The sequence below is a fragment of the Canis lupus genome, chromosome 14, assembly GCF_048164855.1.
Source record: "Canis lupus baileyi chromosome 14, mCanLup2.hap1, whole genome shotgun sequence".
Lineage (NCBI taxonomy): Eukaryota > Metazoa > Chordata > Mammalia > Carnivora > Canidae > Canis > Canis lupus.
The window spans coordinates 44,618,608-44,635,802 of NC_132851.1; the positions used below are offsets into that span (position 1 = coordinate 44,618,608).

The 17,195-nt window shown below is 45.0% G+C and overlaps 1 protein-coding gene and 1 long non-coding RNA gene across 6 annotated transcripts in view; one reads left to right on the forward strand and one right to left on the reverse strand.

Annotated features, from left to right (window-relative positions):
* GABRA2 (gamma-aminobutyric acid type A receptor subunit alpha2) overlaps positions 1-1,668 on the reverse strand; it is a 163,626-nt gene extending 161,958 nt beyond the window's left edge. Inside the window, exon 1 of one of the 2 annotated variants that reach the window (XM_072774929.1) lies at positions 1,529-1,668. The gene's annotated coding sequence lies outside the window, so the exon portion shown is untranslated. Of the gene's footprint in view, positions 1-342; positions 502-1,528 lie in introns of those variants that run through there. The other variant, XM_072774928.1, reaches the window with a different exon arrangement.
* LOC140604037 (uncharacterized) overlaps positions 1-17,195 on the forward strand; it is a 34,268-nt gene that overhangs the window by 623 nt on the left and 16,450 nt on the right. For 2 of the 4 annotated variants that reach the window (XR_012007080.1, XR_012007078.1), the window contains exons 2-3: positions 1,872-1,966; positions 9,685-9,913. This is a non-coding gene — a long non-coding RNA (uncharacterized lncRNA). Of the gene's footprint in view, positions 1-1,871; positions 1,967-9,684; positions 9,941-13,848; positions 13,959-17,195 lie in introns of those variants that run through there. The other 2 variants (XR_012007081.1, XR_012007079.1) reach the window with 2 other exon arrangements.

The window sequence follows — 17,195 nt, forward strand, 5'->3', positions numbered from 1 at the left end:
CTGCGCTGTCCCTGGGGCCCCGCGGCCCGCCTGCCCGCTCCCCCGCCTCCAGCAGCGCCCCCCCTGCCCGAGGCCCCGGCTCCGGATCCACGCGCGTGACAGCCGCCCCCGAGCCGCGGAGCGCGAGCCGCGGGGAGCGCCAGCCCGGGGTGCAAAGTTGAGCACTGCACAAGAGCCTGCCCGTACTTGCAGATCCGCTCCGGGCCAGGACTACCCGAGTGGGCTTGGGTTCTGGGGCTTTTTTTTTTTTTTGCAATGAGCTGGGGACGCGGCGGGGACCGGACCCCGCCGGGGTGGGGGGTGGGGGTGGGGTCCCTGCGGGGACCGGCGCGGCGACCTTACCTGCGGCGGCAGGCGGGCTCGGCGCTCTGCTCCCCGGCCCCGGTCCGAGCGGAAGGGAAACTTGAGCGCGAGCGGGAGCGGGAGCCGGAGCGGGAGCGGGAGCGGGGAGCGAGCCGGCGACTGCAGCAGCCGAGCGAGCGGGAGCGGGAGCCGGAGCGGGAGCGGCGGGCGGCGGGCGGCGGGCGGAGGGAGGCGGCGGCGGAGGGAGGCGGGGGCGGCCGTAGTGGCGGGCGGGGGGGGGCGGGGCGCGCGGGCCGAGCGGGCACGAGCCCCACGCCTGGAGGGGCGGAGCCAGGCCGCGGGCAGGGCCGCCGAGCTCCCCCGCGGCGCAGGGACCCCCCCCGCCCCCCCCGCCGCGGGGAACCGCCCGCTGCTCCCCGCACCTGCACCTGCGGCGGCTCCCCGGGGCGCCCCGAGCGCTGCTGCCCGCCCCCCACCCCCCGCGGGGCGCCCCGAGGCCTCCAGGGTGCGGGGGCCCGGGTGGGGGCCGCTGCGCAGTCGGGAACGCGGACACCCGTACGGCCTCGCTCCCCCGCGCTGCACCTGCCCTGGCTCCAAGGGAGGGGCCACCCCCGCTGGAGGGAGGGCAGGAGGGCGGGACCCGGGCAGCCCCCTCCCCCGCCCCGGGTCACCGGGCGCGTCCACGCGGGACCGAGTCCCCCGCGCGCTGCCTGGAAGCAGCGGGAAGTTTCTTGGGTTTCCCGAGCCCCGTTGGGTGCGCCGCTCGGTCCTCCACACTCCTGCCGCCACCGGGACCGGGGCCCCGCCGAGCCCCAGGGCTGCCGACGCCCCCCTGGCGGCCCCGCGAGCCGGTTCGCAGACCTTGTGCCACCCCCCCCCCCGCCCTGGGGCGCCCTCAGCCGCGCTTCCCCCGCGGCATCTTCCTCGCGTGATGGTCGGACTGGCCAACAAAGATCTACAAAAGTTTACCTGCCGCCCCCTGCACCCCTGCACTCGCCCCCTGCACCCGCCCCCTGCGCCTCACCCCCTGCACCCGCCGGGTGCACCTGCACCCCGCCCCTGCACCCGCACGCCGCCCCCTGCACCCCTGCACCCCTGCACCCGCACCCCGCCCCTGCACCCCTGCACCCGCACCCCGCCCCTGCACCCCGCACCCCGCGCAGAGGCACCGGCCTCGCGGACCCGGGTCAATTCTGGGCGCGGGGCTCCCCGCCGGGAGGGGCACCTGTTGGGATGCCATCCCCGGAGCGCGCCTTCAGCGCCTTGTGTGATCCGTCTCCCTGCTCTCCCGTTTTATCGCAGGCATTAAAATCCAAAACGTGCAACTTGAACAGAAAAAAAAAAAAAGAGCGAGAGACGTTCTCCCTGTTGTGCTGCACGTAAGGCCGAATGTTAGGCAGCCCACCGAGGGGTTAGCTCTTGGAGAAGTTGTTACACACGTCAGACACTTTTAAGGGGGGGGGAATATGCCGATTTGCTTTTCTCTTATTACATGTGGAGTCCATATGTGCCAAACCCTTCAATTTCGTTAGTTACGAACCAAAAATCCAGACTTTTTTTTTCCCTAGATGGTGCAGTTTTCCTGGCCACAGACACCGCTAACCTAACAGTAAATTTCAGCTTTGCTTCCAAGATGACGGGAGGAGAGTAAGACCTTTACATGGTAAATATTTCAAGCTGTTCTTTTTAACCTGTTAATCACCACTTTCTGAACAAGCACTGCGTGGGCTCCAGCCCAAGCCGACATTTGCTCCCCTCCTATGCTGGCTCCCGGAGGAGGGCCCACCACCCAGCCTCCCCACCACCCACCCGGCCTCCCCACCACCCACCCAGCCCGCCCACCACCCACCCAGCCTCCCCACCACCCACCCAGCCCGCCCACCAACCACCCAGCTCCCCACCACCCAGACCCAACAACCACCCAGCCTCCCCACCAACCACCCAGCTCCCCACCACCCAGCCCCCCACCAACCACCCAGCCTCCCCACCAACCACCCAGCCTCCCCACCAACCACCCAGCTCCCCACCACCCAGCCCCCCCACCAACCACCCAGCCTCCCCACCAACCACCCAACCTCCCCACCAACCACCCAGCTCCCCACTAACCATCCAGCCTCCCCACCAACCACCCAGACCCCCACCAACCACCCAGCCTCCCCACCAACCACCCAGCTCCCCACCACCCAGACCCCCACCAACAACCCAGCCTCCCCACCAACCACCCAGCTCCCCACTAACCATCCAGCCTCCCCACCAACCACCTAGCTCCCCACCACCCAGCCTCCCCAACAACCACCCAGCTCCCCACTAACCATCCAGCCTCCCCACCAACCACCCTGCTCCCCACCACCCAGCCTCCCCACCAACCACCCAGCCTCCCCACCAACCAGCCAGCTCCCCACCACCCAGCTCCCCAACAACCACCCAGCTCCCCACCAACCACCCAGCTCCCCACCAACCACCCAGCTCCCCAACACCCAGACTCCCCACCAACCACCCAGCTCCCCACCAACCACCCAGCTCCCCACTAACCATCCAGCCTCCCCACCAACCATCCAGCCTCCTCACCACCCAGCCTCCAGCCTCATGAATATTCCCTTCCCGACTGGCCCATGGCAGAGGCTAATTGAAATTCCCAAAGATAAAAAGCTGCCGTTCAAGACCTTGCAAGGAGGGGATCTAACCCTCTTCTCCTTGGTGTGAACCCTTCATTCCCTACTGTATTTTCCTGTCTTCCTTTTCTGGCGGTCCATCTTCATTAAGATCTCTATCACTTTTCCACTTAGACGACTGCTAAACTGTTTACGTTTTGATGATGGAAGTTGAACACCTCGTGGTTGCGTCCCCACGGTAACTGCTATGCTCCAACAAAATGTCTCTTTTCGGAATGTCACAGTTTTTGTAAATATCTTCATAGATTATTTTCATATTTGCCAGTGTAGTTGTTTTTTGTTTTTTTTTTTAACTTCTGGATTCTAATGCTGCATTATAGATGCTTCGGTTTGTTTTGCTTTAAAATTTGCATCTATTTTGAATGATTTCTAAAAAATAATTAGGCTTTCCCATTGGCACCCTTAATAGGTTTGCAATCCCATTGCCATATGACCCATTTATATGGAACTTCACAAAGCTGAAAGCTCTTTGGGATGATTTTCACCATTTTTTAAAAAACTCTATGTTAGAACAGCCTATAGATTTGGGTGTGCACTTACTTGAGGCAGACTTCAATAAAAACCAGATTCCGAAAATTCATTATAAACCACAATTTTTACTTATTCCCCACAAAATGTTTTGCAACGTTGCTGAAGTGGGTAGCTGTGATTTGATTTCCAAGCACATGAAGGGAACTGGAAATCAGAAAAGCTGATTGCAGGCAGTGGACCTCTCCTTGTCTCGCTGCATCTATGCTGGTATTTCACTGCCGGGGATCTTCAGGGATCGTCCAGCTTCCGCAGGTACCTGACAGATCCAGTCTGATTTCTTTCTTCTCTCTGTGATGGAGCTCAGTGCACTGCCTGTGATTTGAGAGCCAGCCTGGGGAGGTCGTGACTAAGCTCTTCCTACCCACTCCTTTTTGGAGCATGTCCTAAGGCAGCCAATCCTGCAGAAGAATTGACAACTAATTGGTTGCCAGTAAATCTAAATTTGTTTCTGCCCAGGCTAGGGCAACGCAGAACCTTCTGTTTGAATTACTCTCCCACAAATGGGATTGGGGGGTCACTCCTTAGAGATTCCTTATCCTTCATACTCTAGTCTCTAAGAAGATTTCCACATGAGGAACAAGAATGAAAGACAAGGAATTGGCGGGGGCGGGGGGGGACAAAATTGGTTTTGTCTGATTTTTCTTTCCCCATATCTTACAATATTGCACATTTAAAAAATTTATTATAAGACTGTGTTTTTTGAACAGATATTTTGGAGAGCTTCCTTTTTAGGGCCCAGCCATATAGACTTGGCATTACTGTTGTGGGGAACTACTTTTCTGTATGCCCTGGGGAACTCATAAATCTTAAAGTTCTATATGGTAATATGTGCATTTTTCTGTATTATATACACTAACTCATACAAATATACAGATACTTATTGATAGAAAGAGAATCTGAACTAATAAAAAGAGGCATAAGGATGTTAATGAGAATAGCATATGGATAATACGTTTCTACAAGATGCATTTGGTCTCACAACATAATTTAATCATGCCGATTTTTACCTACTTTGAAGTACCAGAATTCAACAAGAATAGCCTCTCACTGTATTTACAAATTTTAAAATATTGCCATGTATTCTATATAATAAACATATATACACTTTAACTACACCTTCCCATCTGAGTCATCCGCTCGAATGAGTATATAAATCTGTGAAAAATTAAGAACTAAAGCATAAATTTTCTTGTTTTCACAGAACTAAGTGCTATCCTGTACTTTTCCCCAGAATGCTTCACTAATTTCAATGTTTACTTGGATGGCAAGTCTGTTCTATATTCACCAAATTATCATTAAAAACAAAACAAACAAACAAACAAACAAAAACTAGAGCAAGTACCCATCTGGTAATTCTTAGGTCAAAACCGTGGCCTGGCCAAGCTCCATTTTTCCCTGGAAGTTTAATTGAGATGGATGGTTCTAATATGTCCACTAGGCTCCAAGCTTCTGAAAGAAGAAACAGCTGGAAAGTGGGAGTAACTGGCCTTATAAACAATTCCAAAACTACTCTGTTACATTAATGTATTTAGGTCACATTTCATTTTCTAATGACTAAGTATCACGTATACCAGATTGGATGAACTCTGCATATTACCTTCCTCAAACAGAGTAACTCTGTTTATAAAGTAATTTTGCAAATCCTTATCTAACTTGCAAATCAAATATATCATGCATTCAGGATATCCTGGTGGTTTCTGAGATTTTAAAAGCGACTCACATCAAACAGTCACAAAGAGTAATTTGAAAGGAAATCCTTTTGCCTTCTTTTCATGAAATTATAGATTAAATGCATTTTCCAGTTATTGAACTACGTCCCAAAGCAAAGAAAACATTCCGGTAACGCAAAACAGAAGTATGCTGTGCATTTCGTGAGGCTACCTGATTGGCAGCTTTTGCCTCTGAGGCATATTTTGCAAATAATAATCATAGTAATGCAAATAATAAAAATCACCGTGCAGTGTCTTCACTTGTACAACACAATAGATCCCATTCCAGATATTTTGCATGGATTAATTTAAACAGGTAAGGATTAGGCTTTTATTATTCCTGTTTTCACTGGTGAGAAATTTGAGGCACAGACAGCTCAGTCTAGTCTCCTACCTGTAGAGCCAGGATAGAGCCCAGCAGTATGGCCCCATGGCCTCCGGGCTGAACTACTATGCCATATTGCCTCTGCGTTACTCCATGAGCCAAAATTCTGACTTCTTGGGTGCAGTCTACCCATTGGGGCTTTGGATGAGATACTTAACTATTAATGGGTAGTGTAAATAACAGCCATATATTCATTCAACAAGTCCTACTAAGTGTCTCCAATTTACAAGACCCCTCTGGATGGAAGGATGATGACGGTATGGTCATGGCCTTCGGAGAGACTATGAGAAAATTGGAAAGCATGAAGTAACATACTTTGTTCACTGCAAATAAATTAATAGCCAAGGCTTAGACGTATGTGTATACTCTAAAAACTTTTCAATGTTTCCAAGACAATACCAGCTTTACTAAGGAGTAACATGCAGCTTAAAGAAAAAGAAGGCGACATGGGGAGCTTTACATTTAATTAAGAGTTCACAGATCTAGCTGTTCCCATATGCCAATTAGTAAATGGATTATTAGTAAGCACGTAATTAAGCACTTTCTATGACACAAAAAGCCACTTAAGAACTCCCAGGACCAGGAAAAGTTTATGTCCAGAATAAACGATATTTCTAGTTTCTATGGGTACTTTCTGACTAACAACACCTTATAGGTAAAATTATGCAGGAGAAGCCAATAACAATAAAGAGCGACAACATCAGAAAATAGAGGAAATCCAGGACCTAATTTAGGTCCATTTACATACATTTCAATTGGGCTAAGATTAGTCCCAAGTGAAGAATTATTTCAATACCATTATTTTTGGCATCAAAACTGTTCCATCTTGAGAGGAAGAGAGAGTATACATATTGTGAAGAAATAAATGAAAAATATAACCAGGCTATGAGTGTTTCGTGGTCAAAGAGACATGAAAGAGAAAATAGAAACCAATTATTTCTAAGAAAAAGCGAATAATGCCATGGCAAATTAATTATGGATATCAAATGATTTTAAATAATAATAGGTAGATCATTTCTCCTTACTAGAGACCTCTTTGTATTTGCCAAAGGAACTTGCTCATAGTTGCACAATAAATAATTGCTGATTTCTTTGTAGAGTTAAGCACTTTGGAATACAAATTGGGAGCCTTGGTACCAGAGTTAAAAATGGCATGACCTTGGGCAGTCTCAGCTTTCATATCCACTGGAAAGCCTCAAAGCTCTCTGTCTCAAACGCTCACCAGTAGACTTTTTTTTCCTCAAAGAATATCTCCTCTGGTGTTCTCAAACTTACCATCATCCCCCCACCAAAATCCTGAAAACTGGGAGTCCTTCTAGGCTCTTTTTCTCGACACCACCACCACCACCACCACCACCACCACCACCACCACCACACATTTCTGTTGCTGAGAAGATGAAGACAGCTCTCCGCTGTCTCTGATCCATTCTCTCCACTCTCTCCATTACCGACTCCACGGCCTCAGCTCTGTCCTCACGGGGACTTCTGCGTTCCCAATAAGCAGTAGCCTACTAACCAGTAGCTCTGCCTCCAAGCTCTGCTTTCTGCAGTTTGTTTTCCACGGCCAACATGAGTCTCCCCAAGACCAATTTGATAGCGTCATTCAATCATCCCCAATCCTTTCTTGATAAAAATACAGGGTGTGCACTCTTTTGCATAGCACCGTTGACCACTGTTTATTATATTGCCAGCCTCAACTGGGCTTTTTCTGCACACATATTATTTATTTATTTATTTTCTTAGAGAGAGAGAGAAGGGGAGAGAAAGGATGGGGAGGGGCAGAGGCAGAGGGAGAGGATCGTAAGCAGGCTCCAGGCCCTGTGTGGAACCTGAACTTTGGCTTGATCTCACTACCCCGAGGTCATGGCCTGAGCCAAAATCAAGAGTCAGATTCTTTTTTTTTTTTTTTAAGATTTATTTATTTATGAGAGAGAGAGAGAGAAGCAAAGACACAGGCAGAGGGAGAGGCAGGCTCCATGCAGGGAGCCCGACGTGGGACTCGATCCTGGGACTCCAGGATCGCACCCTGGGCCAAAGGCAGGTGCTAAACCACTGAGCCACCCAGGGATCCCCCTCAAGAGTCAGATTTTTACCCAACTGAGCCACCCCTCTGTTCACACGCATGTGCACATGCATATGCACACATACATCCTCCATTATCAGCATTAATTTTTCAACATCATCCTGTCCCCCTCGCCTTTACGAATGAAAATATTTATGTTCCTCTCAACAACCAAATATTTCAGGCCTCCATGCATTGGGCTTTTACTGCCCCCTTCAATTAGAATGCCACTTTCATATCGTCTACCTGGTAACACGTCAAGCCTCAGCCCTATAAACTAGTTCTTACCTTTCCAGATGAAATTGTCCACACCACCCCTTGTACTCCTGCTGAACACAGCACGGGCATTTAACACAAAACCTAAAGACCCGCCAGTTGAACTTAGGTGCTAACTTTTGTATCTTACCCTATAACCTGCGAGCCCTTTGAAAGCAATGAGCTTCATCTAAACCATCTTTACCTACCAAATGCCTCGCACCGAACCAGTCATATATAACCTCAAGAAATTCTGGAGGATTGAATGAAGGAAAGAAAGAATCGATGAATGGATGAACAACTTAATAAATGAATGAGAGAACACTTGGGCATCTGTACTTTCGTATGTCCATGAGGACCACAGTACTTTCTTCCTGCCAAGGAAATGAGATGCAATAAGCACTCAGACTCTGGTGCTAAACCCAGGTCCTAACCCTAGTTCTACTATTCATTCGCTATGCAACCCTAGATTAATCCCTTAGCTTTGCTACCCCTAGTGTTCTCACCTGTTTAGAGTGAGGATAACTAGGAATCCACCTCGCGTGATCTTCGTGAGCATTCTGCGAATTGATAACTTGTGTACAGGCGACACCTGGATCGTAGTACCACACGGAGCTTGCTGATACCACTGAAGTAGCTGAAAGCTGTTAGTTCACGTGCCTCGACATTTAGTAGATGACATGAGTTACGCTCCTTGCCATTACATTTATTGAGTCTTTTGACTCCTCTTTTTCAACATGTCCCCATCCCATCCACTCTTTCCCATCAGCATTCACATTCCCACCTTTGCAGGACAATTGGTCAGAACCCCCCACATGAACCCACATTTTCTTACGGTGTCTTTTTTCCCCCCCATGAATACATTGCTTCCCTCATTCGTTCCCTTGCTCTTTCTCTTCTCTCTCTTTCCTGCCTTTTTTTTTTTTTTATGTCCTCTTTTTAGTGTGTCATGCCCTTCCTTTTTATTCCAGCTTGGCCTGCATTTCCACCTTTTGTTAGTTCTCTATTGTTCCCTTCTCCTCTCTGTCTCTCAATAATATTCATATACAGCGTAAGTCTGCATCTGTCTGTGCACTTGTCCTCTGTTGTACGAAGAAAATCGGTTAGAAGAGTAGATATGGGTAAGAGAGTGTCTACTTAGGCGTGCAAATGTGAGTGCCAGCACTGCAGAGGCCTGGGCATGCCTGCCTGTGCTTCTGTGTTAGGTCTCTCTATAAGTCGTGCTCTCAAATCCACTCAAGTGTATTTTATTGATTCATTACATGAACTGAATGGAAAAGTCAAATGACTTTCTCTTTTGAATTGGCAACTGGTTTGCCTGCGACAAAGAAATTGCTGTGCGTTGAGTCTTCTGTTTAAAAGAGATCCGCATCTGTAATATGCAGAGAGCCAAAGTCAGTAATCCACATTGAAGCTTCCAGCTATCTTCCCAGGCATACCCTAGATTAAAATATGGTTATAAGTCACTTTTCCTTTATTTATTTTTTTTTCTGTGTGTGACTTCCAGGTATCCAGTATCCTTATGCTACTGCTTTGGAAACAAAATATAACAAGACTCTCCATTATGAGTTAGGAGATAACAAATTATCCTTCAAGGATGTTTTGGGGTTTTTTTGTTTGTTTTATTTCTTTGTTTCTTTTTCTTTTTGAAGAGAGACATTTTCAAAAAGACTTATGACAGACAAGAGATCCATCCAGTAAATATTGCCAGTTTCCAGCCTGGATGTGTGAACAGATTGAATTTCCTTATTCTCATTGAAATTACAGGTGACAATGAAACTTCTGAGCATTGAGAGGTGAGCAAAAGAGACCCGGGCCATTTCGAGATGGAGGCTGAATGAGCAAGTGTCCGATGCACCAAGCTTTCTCCTTCCTCGCTGTCTGCTTGTGGCCAGTGACAGCCCCACATGGCGATCACTCAGTGGGACCTTGAGTGAGGACAACGAAGATCAGAGTGCCCAGCTGACCTGCCCTGGACATGCGGCATGAACTAGAAGTAAATATTTGTTTTAAATCTCTAAAATTCGGGGTGGTATTTAATCATAAAATAACTTGGTCTATTTTGACTTCTGAAGGGTGAAAAGGAAGTTTTGTTGTGTGTCCTTTCTTAATACCAACTCTGGGATGGAGAGGCACAGAAAATATTTTTTTTGCAGGGAAGGCTTTCTTAAAGATCGTGAAGTCACAACATACAAATAATTGCTTGCCTAAGTCTGAACCAATTGGTCTTTGGTCATATCTGCGCTTTGTTTCCATCCCTTAATGGTTCTTTGTTTTTTTTCTGCACCTAAGCATCCAGAGGGATTGTCTGGGGTTGTTTCTGACAAACAGTTCCAAATCTCTATTGAGTACAGACACTGAAAGTAGTAGTAAGGGGGTGCGGTGTAGACAGGATGGTATTCACTGAATTCCAGCAGAAACTCCCATTGCCGAAACATCCAGTAGATTCCAGAAATAAAATGGAAAAAAATGATAAAAAGAGAAGGGGTGAGAAAAGAGACCTGAGAAAGCATGTGCCAGATGTGAAAGCGGAAGCGAGATGGTTACAAGGACAGGTTCCGAATAGAAAGTCACGTCAGGGATTTATCTCCCTCTGTCTACGACATAAAGAGAAATAAAAGAAATTGTCTCTGACCTAAAGATAGAGTGTGCGAATTTTAAAGGCATTTTCAGAGATTTTCAGCAAGGTAGAAAAGGCCAGTTAGTCATGGATTTTAATACGAATTATGTTGTTGTCATTACACAAGTCACTGGAGCAAAAATTTCTAGGTTCCAGCTGCTCTTAGCCAGTCAATCAACATCATTCAAACACAAACCATTGCAACAATTTCACATTCAAATTGTGAGGAGAAAAATACATAAGTTTTTAATAAGCTCTCAAGGGACCAGAAACTATGATTTGTCTCTCTTTTGATCCTTTATCGTGCTTTTCATATTGTAGGTGCTCAATAAGTGTTAACAGGAGGAAGAATAAATGAGTCAATAAATAAATGAGTAAATTAATAAATTAATGCACAGATGTGTCAAAGAGCTCATCAAGAATAAATGAGTGAGGGATCCCTGGGTGGCGCAGCGGTTTGGCGCCTGCCTTTGGCCCAGGGCGCGATCCTGGAGACCCAGGATCGAATCCCACGTCGGGCTCCCGGTGCATGGAGCCTGCTTCTCCCTCTGCCTGTGTCTCTGCCTCTCTCTCTCGCTCTCTCTCTCTCTCTGTGACTATCATAAAAAAAATTTAAAAAAGAATAAATGAGTGAATAAATAAATGAATAAATTAATAAATTAATGCACAGATGTGTCAAAGAGCTCATCGAAGTTGTTCTCGCCTTATCCATCTTGACCTTTCTAGCCTGGCCTCCATGCAGCGGTCTGAGTGCTCTTTCCAAAATACAGATCTGTTCATGTTACCGTGGAACTTAAAATCCTTCAGATAATTTCCTATTTCTTGTAAAGGATCGAGATCCCCATCATGCCCGTCATCCTGGATGCCTTCTCTCCTGCCTGCCCTTGAACCGTTGTTTCTCTTGCTCCATAAACAGCAGCCTTTCAGGTCCTGGAATGTGCCTGGTGTCCTACTGCCATTTCTCCTCCTGCCATGAGGTGTTGTAGTACGTGTGCTCTCTGCCAGAAAGCTCCTGCCCCCATTACGCACCTGTTCAGCTTTCATATTAAGAAGTTAGGAAGCACTTCCTCCATAAGGTACCCTGACTTAGCCCCTACCCACAAGTCTCTATTGGATTCCTCTGTTATATGTGCTTTCTCCTAGAGAATGTGTCTCAGTACTTTTTTGTTTTGTTTTTTTCTTTTTGGTTATTGGGTGTGATTATTTTATTAACATGTTACTCAACTATAGTACATGTTCCAGGAGTTTGGATGCTATGCTTCTTTTTACATAACATTGTATCCCCAGCAATTAGTTGCTTGCCTGACACAGAGTAAGCACTCAATAAACAGTTGTTGTGGAGGGCAGGGGGGAATGAAGGAATAAATGAACCTATAACCAACACAGGATAAGATGTCTAATGTCACTTTCAAAACTAGCATCTCATATCCCTAAAAATAAATACTGCAGTTCAGAAACTTGGATTGTTGCCACATTCGTAGAGTCTATGGAGAACTCATGGCTGAAGACCACGTCATGAGAAATGAGAAGAGGGCACACCTTGTTGATGCCAAGTGGGTGGAAGGTAACTCAATCAAGGTAGACCAGCAAAAGGAAATAATAAGAAAGATAACCCTGCACAGTTCAAAAAGAGGAAGACTGTTTTCTGCTCACCCGGTGTTATATGGTAAAGGTGGAGCTCAACAGATTCTTGACCTCAAAGGGTTAAACCAAGTACATGTGTTTTCCAGGGTTCAAGAATTGAGCATTCCAATAGATCTCGCCTTAGTATTTTCTGCTTAGATGGGGTGACCTATCCTTATTTAGCTAGATTGCAGGACTAATTTGCAGCCCCCCACAGGAACCATGTGGATGCAAATTCAACAAGTCTTTGGTAAGATCTTTGTCATGAAGGAGTTGTAGTGGACAAACCATACCTTCTATTACTTACCTATTCTTATCTTATAAAAAAATTATCCTATCTAATTTCTCTAGGAATTCTATTACAAATGATAATTATCTTTTTGTACCAATTTTTACTAAATCCTAACTGTTCGTCTCTTCTATATCCTTATAAATCCAAGTGTATGTTAAGAGACATGTATTTTACCTAGCATTAATATATAATTAAATGAATATTTGCACATTTGTATATACATATATTTATAACATGATCCGAACTAGTCAATTAAGACTCAGGAGTCAGTAAATAGCTGTTCCACAAATCTGTTCCACCACCTGCTTTTGTATATGAAAGTTTATTGGGTCATAGCCATGCACATTCATTTATGTATTTAGCTCATCTGTGCTACAATGACTGAGTCTTTGTGACAGAGTCCATGTGGCCCATAAAGCCCGAAACATTTCTGTCTGATCCTTTAAGACAAAAAGCTTGCCAATCTCTGAACTCACTAAAAGAGTTTCATGTTAAGCTCCGTAACAAGGTGGTTCTTTTATACCTTCTTTCAACAATTACTATTTGGAAGGCTCCTTTCTAGCTCCTGGGGGAATATTGTCTGATCGGTACCCAAAAAGTGACTTAGAAAATTAGTTACCTTTGTTTCTCCAAGAGAAGAATTAGAAACATTTATATATTCAATTTATAAAATGTAAAGCCAACTATAGGTCGGCCTTATTTTATTTCTTTTTAATTTTTATTTTTTTACATATTTTTATTTAAATTCAATTTATTAAAATATAATGTATTATTGGTTCCAGAAGTAGAGGTCAGTGATTCATGAGTCTTGTTTAACACCCAGTGCTCATCACATGGCCTCCCTCATGCCCATCACCCAGTTACCCCATCCCCTTACCTTTCCCCTCCAGCAACCCTCAGTTTGTTTCCTATGATTAAGGGTCTCTTATGGTTTGTCTCCCTCCCTGATTTCATCTTATTTTATTTTTTCCTGTCTCCCCCTGTGATCCTCCGTTTTGTTTCTTAAATTCCACCTATGAGTGAGATCATATGATAATTGTCTTTCTCTGATTAACTTATTTCACTTAACATAATACCCTCTAGTTCCATCCACATTGTTGCAGGTGGCAAGATTTCATTCTTTTTGATGGCTGAGTAGTATTCCAGTGTGTGCATGCGTGTGTGTGTGTGTGTGTGTGTGTAACACATCTTCTTTATCCATTCATCTGTTGATGGACATCTGGGCTCTTTACACAGATTGGCTATTGTGGACATTGCTGCTATAAACATTGGGGTGCAAGTGCCCCTTCGAATCACTACATTTGTATCTTTGGGGTAAATCCCTAGTAGTGCAATTGCTGGGTCATAGGGTAGCTCTATTTTCAACTTTCTGAGAAAGCTCTGTGCTGTTTTCCAGAGTGGTTGCACCAGTTTGCATTCCCACAGCAAACAAACAGATTCGCCACCTCTTCAAGAAACAGTTTGATGAAATAATCTGTGATTTGTACCAAAAACTAAAGTAAAAGGTCAGTGTGCATCGTCTGTATTGGTGCATGCCCTTCACCTGTGCCCTTCCCTCAGGCCCCCATTATGTATCATCTTCTGCTCACACTAGGTTGCCAAAATATGTTCACCTGTCTCCCCAGGTGGGATGTGAACTCTTTGAGGATGGAAGCTAATGATTTATTTATTTCTGTGTCCCTTTCACAATACAAATTTGTTGAAAGAATGGATAAATGGATATATGGATGGATTTGACTCGGTCAAATGAACATTGATATTCTGCATGATTATACCAGCCATCGGTCATAAAATCGTAAAACAAGTTGACATGACAGGTGAAAAAATATGTTTTGTGCAGATAAACATCCTCCCACCTGATAATTCTGTAAATACTCATGTCGATGTCACCTACCCATCGTTACCTATATACTCAATGCAGGAATTCCCTGGTGTTTTAGCACAGGTTGTCTTTTGTCAGAGGATTGTCCTAAAATATTTCTACTATTTAACTCACAAAATGCAACCAACTAAACAACAACAATTCACATCAATTGAAGTTTTATCAAAGTATCTAAAAGCAGAAATAAAACTAAAGAAGAATAGATTGAATTCTTAGTTATCATTGCCTGACAATTGTCAAGTAATTGATGTTTTTCCAAATCAAATTCTAATATGTTGATCTCTCTACAGATAACATGGACTCTTGGGCTTTCACTTTTCTATTATTTGGTAGAAATTATGGATATCTACATAAGCTATGGAGAGAGTGAGAGATTACCTAACTATTCTTAACACTAGGAAAACATTGGGAAAAAAAGCAAGGAGATGCTTTTTGTTCCTATAAAATTTTTGTAGGTCATTTAACTGCTCCCAAGTATGGATCCCACCTTAAACTCTGAAAATAAGTAGAGCTAAATAATGTGGAATGTCCTAGAACCAGAATTTGATGACCAGACTTCAAGTCAACCTTCTTGGGGTTCCATTTTGATCTGTCCTCTTAGTTGTAGTAAGTAATAGAGTTCTTCAGTTGAGATTAATTCCCAGCCAATACTTAGTTCTGGTGAAGTAGGATCCCACTTTATACTTTCACACCTGATTCCTGCTTTGGCTCCCTCTTTAATATCCCTTCTCTAAAGAATCAATTATTATTTTGGTCTTCCTAGTCCTCTGGGGGCCTCAAATCACAGAGGCCCCCTGACTCTGTGTCCCCCTGGCTCTTTTTGTTGTTGTTATTGTTGTTTATTTTCTTCTTTTGCCTTTTCCTAGCATTTTATCTAACAGTGAGAAAGGTTCTGGCCTATAAAATAGTGCAATCCTAGCAAAGGCTAACAAAGCCTGATGGATAAAGAAGAACACTGACTTTAGAAAACTATAGACTTGGGATCCCTGGGTGGCGCAGCGGTTTGGCGCCTGCCTTTGGCCCAGGGCGCGATCCTGGAGACCCGGGATCGAATCCCACATCAGGCTCCTGGTGCATGGAGCCTGCTTCTCCCTCTGCCTGTGTCTCTGCCTCTCTCTCTCTCTCTGTGACTATCATAAATAAATGAAAATTAAAAAAAAATCTATAAAAAAAAAGGAAACTATAGACTCAAGAGTTACAAGACCTTAAGTGCCCTCTATACCTATCCTATCATCCACTTCTACCTAGAGTGTGCCTGATTTATAATCCTGAATAACTTCACTTTATTTATTCACTTGACTTTATTAAGTCATCTAGGACATTATTGAAGGATCCTTTCACCACCACCATCCCACCAGCTAGTTTGCTTGTTATATTTTCTGGGCGTAACTAACTGTAAACAATTCAGTGTAAGTAGTATGAGATATGTGTATGGACATATTAAATTTAACTAACACTCTAGAGAAAGTTAATTAGCCTAGGAAATGTCTCACGATCAATCAGCCCCTTTGGGTTAATTAATTTACATTAGACCTATAGGAAATAACCTTTTGTTGGGGATAGTAATGGGATTGGGGATATGTGAAAAGTAAAGGGGAGTTTAAGAAAGACCCTTGCATGATTGAAGTATGAGAAGACCACACTTGACAACAACCAATGCCCTGAGTGCAACACTCCATTCCTAGGACCTTTTACCTGGAGACATTTTGCTACTGGTTCCAGTTACACAGGCTGCAGATCCTGCCATTAGAACCTCTTGCGCCTCACTCAGAGTGAGTGCTTTTCATGGATGGTGCTCATCTGTGACCCTGAGGCTGAAAGAATAAACCCTTCTTAATTAAGCTTAAGAAGTTCAGTGATTATGCCTGCCTGTTAATAAATGTATTCTATGTGGCAGATGTTGGCTTAAGATTTGTTTTCACTGTGACTTAACATCTGCTAGAGAGGTTGCAGGGTGAGGATTGCCTCTAACCAGAGGTGGTTACTGATGTTTACCAAGAAAACCTGACATTCACTAAAGGACCGAATTGGTTTTGGCACACTTGAGTAATTTGGAACTGTTCAAAGGAACTGTAGAGTTTGAAAATGAGAAAACAAGGAGTGAGCAGCTGGTGTTTAAGAAAATGTTGCCAGGGCTTTCTAGTTGGCATAGGGCTAAAGGTAGCAATAGTGACACAAGTTGGCTGGAGTGGGTGCAGAAAGGGAAGGCTTACTCACGTCTGAGTCTAGGCTCTTAAACTTGGACAGGGTCTCCCTGAGAAAAGACACTTACAGCATAGATAAGAGAGTTTGGGGCAGAAAAGGTGTTTTATTTCTAGAACACTTGCAGATAAAATGGAAAGCAACTCTTGAACACGGTTGTTGGTACATAAGTCAGAGCCAAAGATATTTTAAGTCTTAGTATCTTTCCCCAAAGAAGGCTCACCATGGCGCATGCTAGCATGAGGGGGATTGAAACTGAAAGACAACAGATTTATAGCCACAGATTGGAGTTCAAGAAAAATGAAAAGGTAGCGAGTCTGAGCTACTGGCCAAGAAATCATTAGATACTGTTAGCTTCCCTACCTGGGGGAGGGCATGATTAATGAGTTAATAACCAGGATTGGGAAGGTTGGAACACGGCAGGAACAGGGAACCAAGCAGAGTTTTACACCATCTGACCTTGGGAAGGTCTTCATTGTCCCCATGTGCAGATTGACATTTACACCAGAGGCTATTTGGAGAAGATGAACGTTCAGGTCCCTCTTTCTCTTCACTCTCCATCATCTTTTTTTTTTTTTTTTTAATCAAAAAAGCAGCAAATAAAATTAGGAATGTTTCTGTTTTTTTCTATTTGGCTGGAATTCTGGCTTCCATACCTG